This window comes from Herpailurus yagouaroundi, unplaced genomic scaffold (genome assembly GCF_014898765.1).
Source record: "Herpailurus yagouaroundi ecotype Mexico unplaced genomic scaffold, PumYag 67383, whole genome shotgun sequence".
Lineage (NCBI taxonomy): Eukaryota > Metazoa > Chordata > Mammalia > Carnivora > Felidae > Herpailurus > Herpailurus yagouaroundi.
The window spans coordinates 806846-819956 of NW_024420199.1; the positions used below are offsets into that span (position 1 = coordinate 806846).

Consider the following 13111-nt stretch of genomic DNA (forward strand, 5'->3'; position numbering starts at 1 on the left):
CGGAAGCAACTGGCCTGGGCGTACGCATGGCCCCTCCCCTGGCGTCATTCCGTCAGCAGCAGCTATCAGTCCACGAAAGCATTAACCACTCCGGGCTGGGCTGCTTCCTGAGGATAACTCCGTTCCGACCTACGTTTGTGCCGGCCCAGACTAACTTGAAGGAAGGCTTTTAGTTTGTGGAAATCTTTATTATTCATTTATTCTTACACCGACACGAGGAATCATCGATCACAATAAAGATGGCGACAGCCGCTTTACCATGGTAACAGGGCAGTCATTTGCTAACAACCTTGGCACTTTCACTTTAGTTCCGCCTTGTTAGGGAAAGGAAGTGCTTGGTTCCACTCCAGCAGCGTGCCTGTTATTTTGTAAATTTAGCTGGAGTGTTTGGTGGAATATGAGGAGAGTCGCGGCAGTCTAGGGAATGAGAGAATGAGGAGCGCTCAACTTCAAGGCGGCAACATAGCTGAGGAGATGGACAGGTAAAGGGAGAACAGATTCCTGTCTGCTCTTGTGTAGTCCCCGGACACCCTGTGCTTGGTGGTGGTGAGGGAGCGAGGTGGCCGAGGGCTTGGACAAGTGGGGTATAAGAAAAGATCGTTGACTGTTGGTACTCAACAAGCGGCTAAAGCATGATTTGAACTCGGGTCGCTTTGGCTCAGAGACTGAATGCTTAACTGCTGTACCTATTTCCTCCCATTATAACTGAGGGAATATGAATGGCCCCAAATTTATTACCATTTTTGGAAAGGAGCTTCGAGCATTTGACCTGGTGATGGTGGGCCAATGACTCACAACAATGAACCACCCAAGAATATGTTGAGGCATCTGTAGCCAGGGGCTTGTTGTGCTGCCATCAATCATTTGTGGAGAAGGGATTGTTGGTTCTTTCACTTCATCAACCAGTCCTACTCAACTGGTTATAAAAGAGGTGTGTGCAAGGGATGTTTCATAAGCTTTTGCTTTTGTATATTTGGGTTCTATTTATAGGATCTGTGCTGGTGTCCCCTGCCTCACTGTTGTCCCTTTGAGTCTTTTTCCATCACTGCAACACTCCCAAAGCGACATACATCTTTAGCCAATAGGTTATAGCAAAATGAAGGCAGAAGGTAAAGTGTCTGATGCTGTCATAGCTGTTATGACTGAACCTGAGTTAACACAAAAATATAGGTGCAGTATGAAGAGGTAGGGGGGAAAACTAGGAAAGATGCATTTGTACACAAATGGGACTATATATAGAATAAGTATTTATGGGCTTTGCGCACAAGAGAAAGGGTTAATGGTGGAGAATCAAAGAATTTGGGAAACCACAGCCAAGATTTGTGGGCATTGGCAGAAAGTTTTGTCAAAAAATCTTGAGTTCTTATTTAGTCTTGTGGATGATACTAAGAATCTTGGATAAGTATAAGTGAAGAAGCAATGACATTCAAGACTGTGAGGGCACACAATAGACACATGAAAAGATGCTCGACGTCACTCCTCATCAGGGAAATACAAATCAAAACCACACTCAGATATCACCTCACGCCAGTCAGAGTGGCCAAAATGAACAAATCAGGAGACTATAGATGCTGGAGAGGATGTGGAGAAACGGGAACCCTCTTGCACTGTTGGTGGGAATGCAAACTGGTGCAGCCACTCTGGAAAACAGTGTGGAGGTTCCTCAAAAAATTAAAAATAGATCTACCCTATGACCCAGCAATAGCACTGCTAGGAATTTACCCAAGGGATACAGGAGTGCTGATGTGTAGGGACACTTGTACCCCAATGTTTATAGCAGCACTCTCAACAATAGCCAAATTATGGAAAGAGCCTAAATGTCCATCAACTGATGAATGGATAAAGAAATTGTGGTTTATATACACAATGGAGTACTACGTGGCAATGAGAAAGAATGAAATATGGTCTTTTGTAGCAACGTAGATGGAACTGGAGAGTGTTATGCTAAGTGAAATAAGCCATACAGAGAAAGACAGATACCATATGTTTCAATCTTCTGTGGATCCTGAGAAACTTAAGACCATGGGGGAGGAGAAGGAGAAAAAAAAGAGAGGGAAGGAGGCAAACCATAAGAGACTCTTAAAAACTGAGGGTTGATGGGGGATGGGCATTGAGGAGGGCGCCTGTTGGGAGGAGCACTGGGTGTTGTATGGAAACCAATTTGATAATAAATTTCATATTAAAAAAAAAGAGAATGTGAGGGTACAGAGACTTGGCCGTAGAAAGTCAAATTTCCAAGGCTGGGCTAAGTACTACTTCATGTTTGATGTGCATTTAAAGCTCCTCAAAGAGCCATGGAATAAAATCCCTCATTGGTCCTCCAGGGACTATCTGCAAAGGCAGGAACTCCTGAGTATACATCATTGCATGAAAAAGATTTCAGATAGCACTGTAGCATTACCTATGTTAGGAGAAATTCTCAGTAAGCAGCACATGTAATAGTTAAGGAAACTTGGGGCTCTCAGAGAGCACCTAAATGCTGACACAGATCTTGCTCAGTATTTGTTTGTAGGTTCCATTTGGCTTGCTTTCCAGAAACATCATTCTAAGTTTTGCACTACTGCATTATCACACTGGTTCTGCAGCAATATTTTTACTTTCTATGAGTATTTGAGGGTTCATCTCTGAAGCTACAATGTGGAGAATTGTGCAGTCCATCAAAGCTGATCATGTGGTCTTTAGATTTTAGCATTTTCATTTTTATTATCTAATTACTTTTCTCAGTTGATGCTTAATGACTACATTTCCTCTATTTGTTTCCTAGAATCCAGAAGATTCAAGATTGTTCACCTGCTTAAGGGCTGCCTTCTGAGGTACATTGCTTGGTAGCAGGCCAGGGAGTTAGGTGGTCAACTGAATTGGGGTAAGATTTTCCTTGTTGTTGACAATGGCATGGTGACCTCTTGCTGCTGAATGATAACTGCTTCCAAACCAAGCATTGGGGAAAGCTGGGTAAGAGGAGGAAGTCTCTTGAATTTTTTCTCTAGAATCCAATCAGGCTTGTCTAAAACTTATGTCTTTGGTGGGCTTGTTCTGTTTCAGAACCAGAATTCTGGGAGACTGTTGCATTGACACATGGAACCCAGGGTTTAGCAAAACAAAGGTGGATATCACTGTACCACACTTAAACTCCAACAGTGTGCTTCTGGGTGAGCATGGCTAGATAGAACATGTAGATAATGCTATCAGGTTGGGGGAAACAGGGTGATAGTGATTAGAAAGAGCTAATATTTGTGAAGGGCTGTATAGGTTACAGAGCTTTTCTACATAGATCGTACTTGAGTCTCACAAAACCGGGGAGATTGTTTAAAAGTGTGCTCTATATATTTGTTGTTGTGGCAAAGTATATGTAACAAAATTTACCATTTTAACCATTTTTAAGTGTACAATTCAGTGGCATTAAGTATATTCACATTGTCCAACCATCATCATTATTCATCTCTAGAACCTCTGTATTTTCCCAAATAGAAACTCCATACCATTAAACATTAATCCCCCATTCTTGCCTCCCATCAGCCCCTGGCAGCCATCATGCTACTCTCTGTGTCTATAAATTTGACTACTTTAAGTACCTCATGTAAGTGGAATCTTAACACTATTTTTCCTTTTGTGACGGGCTTATTTCACTTAGCGTAGTGTCTTCAAGGTTCATCCGTGTTGTAGCATGTGCCAGAATTTCCTTCCCTCTTAAGACTGAGTAATATTCTGTTGTCTGTACATAACAAAATTTGTTTATCCATTCATCCTTTTATGGACACTTGGGTCGCTTCCATCTTTTGGCTATTGTGGATAATGTTGCTATGAACATGGGAGTACAAATACGTATTGTGTTTGAGTTCCTGCTTTAAATTCTTTTGGGTATATATCCAGAGGTGTAATTGCTAGATCGTGTGGTAATTCTATGTTTAATTTTTTGAGGAACTACCATACCATTTGCCACAGAGGCTTCACCATTTCACATTCCCATCAGCAATACGTAGGGGTTCCCATTTCATCCTCACCAATATTTTTTATTTACTTATTTCTTTTTTGAGTAAAAGCCACCCTAATAGGTGTGAAGTGTATTCCATTGTGGTTTTGATTTGCATTTCACTACTATATTGGAAAACCTACTGTTCTCCTCTCCTGTCTCCTTTATTTTCACTCAGAATAATTTACTTTTCACATTTCTGGTTGCCAAATGTGTGGGAATTTTTCCCCACAGCAAGCAATTCTCTGTAACACTAGCTGGGTGTCCCATAGTGTAACTCAATTCTGACACCTGGAGATAGTGTCAGATTCCCACAGGTTAACGGCTAATCCCACAAGACTGCCCTTACGCCATTTCAGATGGCAGTTGCAAGTTTAAGTTGTCACCTGTGCTTCTGACTGACTGGCTATAAACTTGGGTTCAGTTACTTTGCTAGAGCAGCTCACAGACCTCAGGAAAATAGTTGCTAATATTTACTAGTTTATTAAAGGATATGACGGGGGCCTGTGGGTTTGAGCCTCGTGTCGGGCTTCTGTGCTGACAGCTCAGAGCCTGGAGCCTGCTTTGGATTCTGCGTCTCCCTCTCTCTCTGCCTTTCCCCTGCTCACACTCTTTCTCTCCTTCAAAAATAAATAAACATTAAAAAATAAAAAAAAATAAAGGATATGATAAAGGATACAGATGAACAGCCAGGTGAAGAGATTCATAGGGTGAAGTCTGGGAAGGTCCTGAGTGCAGGAGCTTCTGTCCTTGTGGAGTTGGGATGTGTGACCCTATTGGTATATGGATGTGTTCACCTACCTGGAAGCTCTATGAACTCCCTACCTACTTCATCACTTAGGCAAGATCAATCACTAACTCCATTTCCAGCCTCACTTCCCTCTCTGGGGGATAGGGGTGGAGGGGCTGACAATTCCAACATCTAATTATGGCTTGGTTATTTGGTGACCAGCCCCCATCCAGGAGCCCACCCAGAGTTGCTTCATTATGGCAAAAGATGCCCCTAATACAGTTATCACTTAGGAATTTACAAGGGACGTAGGAGCCCTGTATCAGGGATGGCATCAAAGACCAAATATTAGAATAAGAGACACTCCTTGTGCTTTTATCACTTTGAAATTATAAGGGTTTTAGGAATTCTAAATGGAGAATCAGGTGCAGAGACCTGTATGTGTATTTTCTATTATCTCATACCTAGTGATGAGTAAGGTTGAACATCTTTTCATATGCTATTGGCCACTTATATGTCTTTTCTGGAAAAATGTATATTTGGGTCCTTTTCTTATTTTTTTAATTTAAAGTTTAGAATATAGTGCAATATTGGTTTCAGGAGGAGACTTAAGTGATTAGTCACATACAACACCCAGTGCTCATCATAAAAAGTGCCCTTTTTAATACCCATCACCCATCTAGCCCATTCCTCACCCACCTCCTTCCATCAACCCTCAGTTTGTTCTCTATCATTAAGAGTCTTTTGTGGTTTGTTTCCCTCTCTCATCTTTCCCTCTCCCTTCCCATATGTTCATCTGTTTTGTTTCTTAAATTCCACATGAGTGAAATCATATGATCTGTTTTGTTTCTTAAATTCCACATATGAGTGAAATCATACAGTATTTGTCTTTTACTTAGCATAGTACATTCTAGCTCCATTCACATCATTGCAAATTGCAAGGTTTATTCTATTTTGATGGCTGAGTAATATTCCATTGTATATATATATACCACATCTTCTTTATCCATTTATCAGTCAGTGGACATTTGGGCTCTCTTCATATTTTGGCTATTGTTGATAGTGCTGCTATAAACCTTGGGGTGCATGTACACCCTCAAATTAGTATTTTTGTATCCTTTGGGTAAATACCTAATAGTGCAATTGCTGGATTGTAGGGTAATTCTATTTTTAGGTTTTTGAGGAACCTCCATATGTTCTCCAGAGTGGCTGTACTAGTTTGCATTCCTACCAACAGTGCAAGACAGTTCCCCTTTCCCTGCATCCTTGCCAACACCTGTTGTTTACTGTGTTGTTAATTTTAGCTATTCTGACAGGTGTGAGGTGGTGGCTCATTGTGGTTTTGATTTGTATTTCCCTGATGATGAGTGATATTGAGCATATTTCATGTGTTGGTTAGCCATCTGGATGTCTTCTTTGGAAAATGTCTATTCATGTCTTCTGCCCATTTCTCTTTTCTTTTTATTTATTTTGAGAGAGATGGAGAGAGAGACTGCGGGTTGGGGGGGACAAAGAGAGGAAGAGAGAGAATCCCAAGCACAGTCCATGTGGTCAGCATGGAGCCTGATATGGGGCTTGTTCTCATGACTATGAGATCATAACCTGAGTGGAAATCAAGAGTCAGACACATAACCGACTGAGCCACCCTGGAGCCCCTGCCTATTTCTGAACTGAATTATTTGCTTTTTGGGTGTTTTGATAAGTTTTTTATAGATTTTGGATGCTAACCATTTTTTACATATGTCGTTTGCAAATATCTTCTCTCATTCTGTCGGTTGCCTTTTAGTTTCATTGATTGTTTTCTTAGCTGTGCAGAAGCTATTTATCTTGATGAAGTCCTAATAGTGCATATTTGCTTTTGTTTACCTTGTCGCTGGTGATGTGTCTAGTAGGAAGTTGCTGTAGCCAAGGTCAAACAGGTTGCTGCCTTTGTTCTCCTCTGGGATTTTGATGGTATTCTATCTCACATTTAGGTCTTTTCATCCATTTTGAATTAATTTTTGCATATGGTGTAAGAAAATGGTCCAGTTTCAGTCTTCTGCATGTTGCTGTCCAGTTTTCCCAAAACCATTTGTTGAAGAGAGTGTCTTTTTTCCTTTGGATAGTCTTTCCTCTTTTGTTGAAGGTGAATTGACCATATAGTTGTAGGTCCATTTCTGGATTTTCTGTTCTGTTCCATTGACCTATGTCTCTGTTTTTGTGCCAGTACTATATTGTCTTCATGACTAAAGCTTTGTACTAGAGCTTAAAATCTGGAATCATGATGCCTCCAGTTTAGTTTTTCTTTTTCAGAATTGCTTTGGCTATTTGGGGTAATTTATGGTTCTATACAAATTTTAGGATTGTTTGTTCTAGCTCTGTGAGAAATTCTGATGGTGTTTTGATAGGGATTGCATTAAATGTATAGATTGCTTTGGGTAGTATTGACATTTTAACAATTTGTTTTTCCAATCCATGAGCATGGAATACTTTTCCATTTCTTTGTGTCCTCTTCAATTTCTTGCATAAGTCTTCTATAGTTTAGATAGTTCAGATCTTTTACCTCTTGGTTAGGTTTATTCCTAGATATCTAATTGTTTTTGGTGCAATTGCGAATGGGGTTGATTCCTTGATTTCATTTTCTGCTGCTTCATTATTGGTGTATAGAAATGCAACAGATTTCTGCATGTTGATTTTATATCCTGTGACTGCTGAATTCATGTATTACTTCTAGCAGTGTTTTGGTGGAGTCTTTTGAATTTTCTACATAGAGGATTATATCATCTGAAAATAGTGAAAGTTTGAATTCTTCAATTTGGATGCCTTTTATTTCTTTTTGTTGTCTGATTGCTGAGGTTAAAACTTTCAATACTGTGTTAAATAGTAATGGTGAGAGTGGACATCCTTGTCTTGTTCCTAACCATAGGGAAAAGGTACTCGGTTTTCCCCATTGAGGACAATGTGAGCTGTGTGTCTTTTGTATATGGCCTTTATGATGTTGAGGTATATTCCATCTATCCCTACTTTGTTGAAGGTTTTAATCAAGAATGGATGCTGTATTTTGTCAAATGCTTTTTCTGCATATATTGACAGGATCGTATGCTTCTTATCCTTTCTTTTATTAATGTGGTATATCACGTTGATTGATTTGCAGATATTGCACCAACCCTGTATACAGCCCAAGAATACACCCCATTTGATCATGGTAAATTCTTTTAATGTTCTGTTGAATTTGATTTGCTAATATTTTATTGAAAATTTTTACATCTGTGTTCATCAGGGATATTGGCCTGTAACTTATCTTTTTAGTGGGGTCTCTGGTTTTGGAGTCAAGGTAATGCTGGCTTTGTAGACTGAGTTTGGAAGTTTTCCTTTCATTTCTATCTTTTGAAACAGTTTGAGAAAAATAGGTATTAACTCTTCATTTAAGTGTCTAGTAGAATTCCCCAGGGAAACCATCAGGCCTAGGACTTTTGTTTGTTGGGAGGTTTTTGATTACTGTTTCAATTTCTTTGCTGGTTATGGGTCTGTTCAGATTTTCTATTTCTTCCTGTTTCAGTTTTGGTAGTTTGTAAGTTTCTAGGAATATTTCCATTTCTTCTTGATTACCCAGTTTGTTGGCATATAATTTTTCATAGTTTTCTCTAGTAATTGTTTCTATTTCTGTGGTGTTGGTTATCATGTCTCCTCTTTCATTCGTGATTTTATCTCTTTAGGTCCTTTTTTCTTTTTGAGAAGTCTGACTAGGGGTTTATCAATTTTGTTCTTTAAAAAACTGGCTCATAGTATCATTGATAGGTTCTACTGTTGTTTTTGATTCTGTGTCATTTATGTCTGCTCTGTTCTTTAGTATTTCTCTTCTGCTGGCTTTAGGCTTTATTTGTTACTTGTATAGCCCCTTTAGGTATAAGGCTAGCTAGGTTGTATATTTGAGACCTGTCTTGCTTCCTGAGATGGGCCTGTATTGTAATATAATTCCCTCTTAGGACTGCCTTGGCTGCATCCCAAAGGTTTAGGACTATGGTGTTTTCATTTGCTTCCATGTATTTAATTTCTTCTTTAATTTCATGGTTAACAAGTTCACTCTTCTTTTAATGTTCATTTTTGAGAGAGAGAGTGCAAGCAAGCACAGGCGGGAGAGGGGCTAAGAGGGAGGGAGACAGAGGATCTGAAGCAGGCTCTGTGCTGACAGCAGGGAGCCTGATGCAGGGCTTAAACTCAGGAACCATGAGATCATGACCTGAGCCGAAGTCAGACGCTTAACCCACTGAGCCACCCAGGCACCTCAACCTACTTATTCTTTAGTATGATGTCCTTTAACCTCCATGTATTTGAGGGCTTTCCAAATTTTTTCTTGTGGTTGACTTCAAGTTTCATAGCATTGTGGTCTGAAAATATGCATGATATGATCTCAGTCCTTTTGTGTTTGTTGAGGGCTGGTTTGTAACCCAGTATGTGATTTATTTTGGATAATGTTCCATGTGCACTTGAGAAGAATGTATATTCTGCTTTAGGATGAAATGTTCTGAATATATCTGTTAAGTCCATCCGGTCCAGTGTGTCATACAAAGCCATTGTTTCCTTGTTGATTTTCTGCTTAGCTGAGCTGTCCATTGCTGTAAGTAGGGTGCTGAAGTCCCTTACAATTATTGTATTATTATCAAAGAGTTTGTTTGTGTTTGTTATTAATTGATTTATATATTTTGGGTGCCAACTTGGGGGCATTAATATTTACAATTGTTAGATCTTCTTGATGGATAGACCCCTTAATTATGATATCATGCCCTTCTTCATGTCTTGTTACAGTCTTTGTTTTAAAATCTAGTTTGTTGGGGACACCTGGTTGGCTCCATAGGTTAAATGTCCAACTTCAGCTCAGGTCATGATCTTGTGGTTTGTGGGTTGGAGCCCTGTGTATGGCTTTATGCTGACAGCCCAGAGCCTGGAGCCTGCTTCAGATTCTTTGTCTCCTTCTCTCCCTTCACCTCCCCCGCTCATGCTCTGTGTCTCTCTCAAAAATAAATAAACATTAAGAATTTTTCTTTAAATCTAGTTTGTCTGATATAAGTATAGGTACTCCAGCTTTCTTTCAATGTCCATTAGCATGATAGATGGTTCTCCATCCCCTCACTTTCAATCTGCAGGTGTCTTTAGGTCTAAAATGAATGTCTTGTAGGCAGTATATAGATGGGTCTTGTTTTCTTATCCATTCTGATACCCTATGTCTTTTGTTGGAACATTTAGTCCATTTACATTCAGAGTGATTATTGAAAGATGTGAATTTAGTGCCATTGTTTTGCCTGTAGAGTTGGTGTTTCTGGTGATGTTCTCTGGTACTTTCTAGTCATTGTTGCTTTTGGTCTTTTTTTTTTTTTTCCACTCAAAGAGCCCTCAAAATTTCTTACATGGCTGGTTTAGTGGTCACAAACTTAGTTTTTGTTTGTTTGGGAAACTCATTATTTCTCTTTCTATTCTGAATGATGGCCATTCTGGACAAAGACTTCCTGGCTGCATATTTTCCCCATTCAGCATATTGAATATATCCTGCCATTCCTTTCTGGCCTGCTAGGTTTCTGTTGACAGATCTGCTGTGAACCTGATCTCTCTACCCTTGTAGGTTAAAGACTGTCTTTCCCTCACTGCTTTCAGGATTCTTTCCTTGTCTGTAGTTTGTGAATTTGACTATCATATGCCTTGGCAATGGTCAGCTTTTGTTGAAGTTAGTGGGAATTTTCAGTGCTTCTTGGATTTTGATATCTGTGTTCTTCACCAGATTAGGCTTTGCAGCACTCTATGATCAGTAGACTTGGCACAAGTGAGTTGTTTGTGCTGGTCTTCTAGGGGAGAGGCCTGTTACACTGATTCTCAGGTGGACCTGCCCTAGTGGAGATGCACCTGCAGGACTCAGGGGCGTGGGGCTTAGTGTAAGCGGTGCTTCCTAATCTGGTACTTCCCTAATCTGGGTGCTTCCTGGCCAGCTCACTGGCGCTGTTTTGCTCCCTGAAGACTTTTAGTGCTGATGGTTGGGATGAATGTGGTGGCACCCCTCTCTCTAGCCCTGGAGCTGGAAGTTCGCATCCCCCACTCTTCACAGAAGAGCAATCAGTCACCCGTCTTGTCTTCCTGGTTTCCATCAGACCCTGTGTTCACCCTGCCTGTGTCCAAGTTTTTTGTCTCAGGTGTATGACTGAGTTTCAGATCACCAAATTTTAGGGACTTCTGTGGCATGGACCTGTGTTGTTCTTCTGGGGGAGGGTCTTGGGGCACTTTTGCCGTTTGCTTGCCATGTAAGGAGTATGGTTGCACAACTGTGTAGCAATTTTGAACCGTGCAGCCATTCAGAGTTCATGGTAAAATGGAGCAGAAAGCTGGCACCCTGGCTCGTTGCCCTCAACCAGAGTCCTGACTCCTATGCCTGAAAACAGTGAAGCACGTTGGTGCCAGCCATCCTTCTTGTGACCCAAGGGATCCTCAGATCACCTTGTCAGTCCTGGGATTTTGCCCTACGTCACCACCTGAGCATGTTTAAGTCAGGCGCATCTGCCACAGTAGTGGACTTCTAAAAGTTCATATTTTGCGCTCTGCTGCTTATGATAGTTTGTAGTAGCTTCCATAGGCATGCTCCCTCCCCGCCACTGTACCCACAGTTATGTCTCCCCCAAGTGAACTCTCACATCTCCTACCTTCTAAAACGTGGTTGCTTTTATACTTGTAGACTTGCAGTTTTTGTTCTCTCAGACCTCTGGTTGATGTTTTGGGTGTTTAGAATGATTTGATATCTAGCTGTGTTCTAGGGACAAGACCAGCTTAGGGTCCCCATACACCTCCACCATCTTAACTCCTCCCCCTTTTCTATTTTTTAATTGGGTTGTTTTTTTGTTCTTGAGTTGTAGTATTTTTTTTTATACTGGATACTTATCCCTTGTCAGATATATAACTTGCAAATATTTTTTCCCACTTTGTATGTAGCCTTTTCTCTGTTGATAGTATCCTTTGAAGCACAAAAGGTTTTAATTCTGATGGAGTCTAACTTATCTTTTTTATTTGTTGCCTGTGCATTTGGTGTCATATCTAAGAACTCTTTGTCAAATCCAATGTCATGAAACTTTTCTCCTATATTTCTTCTAAGAGTTTCATAGGTTTAGCTGTTACATTTAGGTCTTTGATCTAACTTGAGATAATTTTGTATGTGGTTTAGATAAGGGTTCAACTTCATCCTTTTGCATATGGATATCCAGTTGTCCCAGCACTATTTGTTGGAAGACTGCTTTTTTTCCCCCATTGGATGGTTTTGGCACACTTGTTGAAAGTCATTTGAACATAAATGTGAGAGTTTATTTTTGGGCTCTCTAGTTCATTGATCTACATGTCTGTCTATATGCCAGTATCAAACTATTTGGATTATTATAGTTTTGTAGTAAGTTCTGAAATAAGGAAGTGTGAGACCTCAAACTTTTTTCTTTTTCAAGATTATTGTGACTATTCAGAATCCCTTGAGATTCCATGTGAATTTTATGATAGATTTTTCTATCTCTGCAAAAATGTCATTGGGAGTTTACTAGGGATTGCTTTGAATTTGTAGGTCGCTTTCAGTGGTATTAGCATCAAAACAATATCAAATCTCCCAACTCATGAACATGAGGTGTCTTTCTATTTATGTATTCCTTAATTTCTTTCAGAATCCTTTTGTAGAGTTTAGCATTTAAATTTTTTTTAAATATTTATTTTTGAGAGAGAGAGAGAGCGCGTGCGCGCGCACACATGCATGAGTGGGGTAAGGGCAGAGAGAGAGGGAGACACAGAAACGGAAGCAGGCTCCAGGCTCTGAGCTGTCATCACAGAGCCTGACACGGGGGCTCAAACTCAGACTGCAAGATCATGAAGTGAGCCGAAGTCAGACGCTTAACCGACCAAGCCACCCAGGTGCCCCTGTAGTTTTTAGCATTAAAAGCACCTCCTTTGTTAAGTTTACTCTTCTTTAAAGATATCCATGTGTAATTGTATTGATGTAAAATTAACATACAGTGTTATGACTTTCAGCAATACAGTATAACGATTCAACAATTATGTACATTACTCTTGCCATCAGGATAAGTTTACGCTTTTGAAAAAAAATGTTTGTTTTTGAAAGAGAGCATGCATGAGCAAACGGTGGAGGGGCAGAGAGAGATGGAGGCAGAGAATCTGAAGCAGGTTCCAGGCTTTGAGCTGTCACCGTAGAACTCGATGCGGGGCTCAAACTCAGAAACCATGAGATCATGACCTGAGCCTAAGTCAGATGCTTAACTGACTGAGCCACCCAGGTGTCCCGAGATAAGTGTACTCTTTTTTTTGTAAATTTTTTAATGTTAATTTACTTTTGAGAGAGAGAGAGAGAGAGAGAAAGAGAGAGAGAGAGAGGGCACAAGCCTGAGTTCGTGAAGGGCAGAGAG

The 13111-nt window shown here is 40.3% G+C and overlaps 1 protein-coding gene across 2 annotated transcripts in view; it reads left to right on the forward strand.

Annotated features, from left to right (window-relative positions):
- The first annotated feature begins 67 nt into the window (after nt 1–67).
- Nucleotides 68–13111, forward strand: part of SYTL4 (synaptotagmin like 4) — a 212061-nt gene continuing 199017 nt past the window's right edge. For both annotated transcript variants that reach the window (XM_040467248.1, XM_040467249.1), the window contains exons 1-3: nt 68–482; nt 2765–2952; nt 3043–3103. The gene's annotated coding sequence lies outside the window, so the exon portion shown is untranslated. The remainder of the gene's footprint in view (nt 483–2764; nt 2953–3042; nt 3104–13111) is intronic.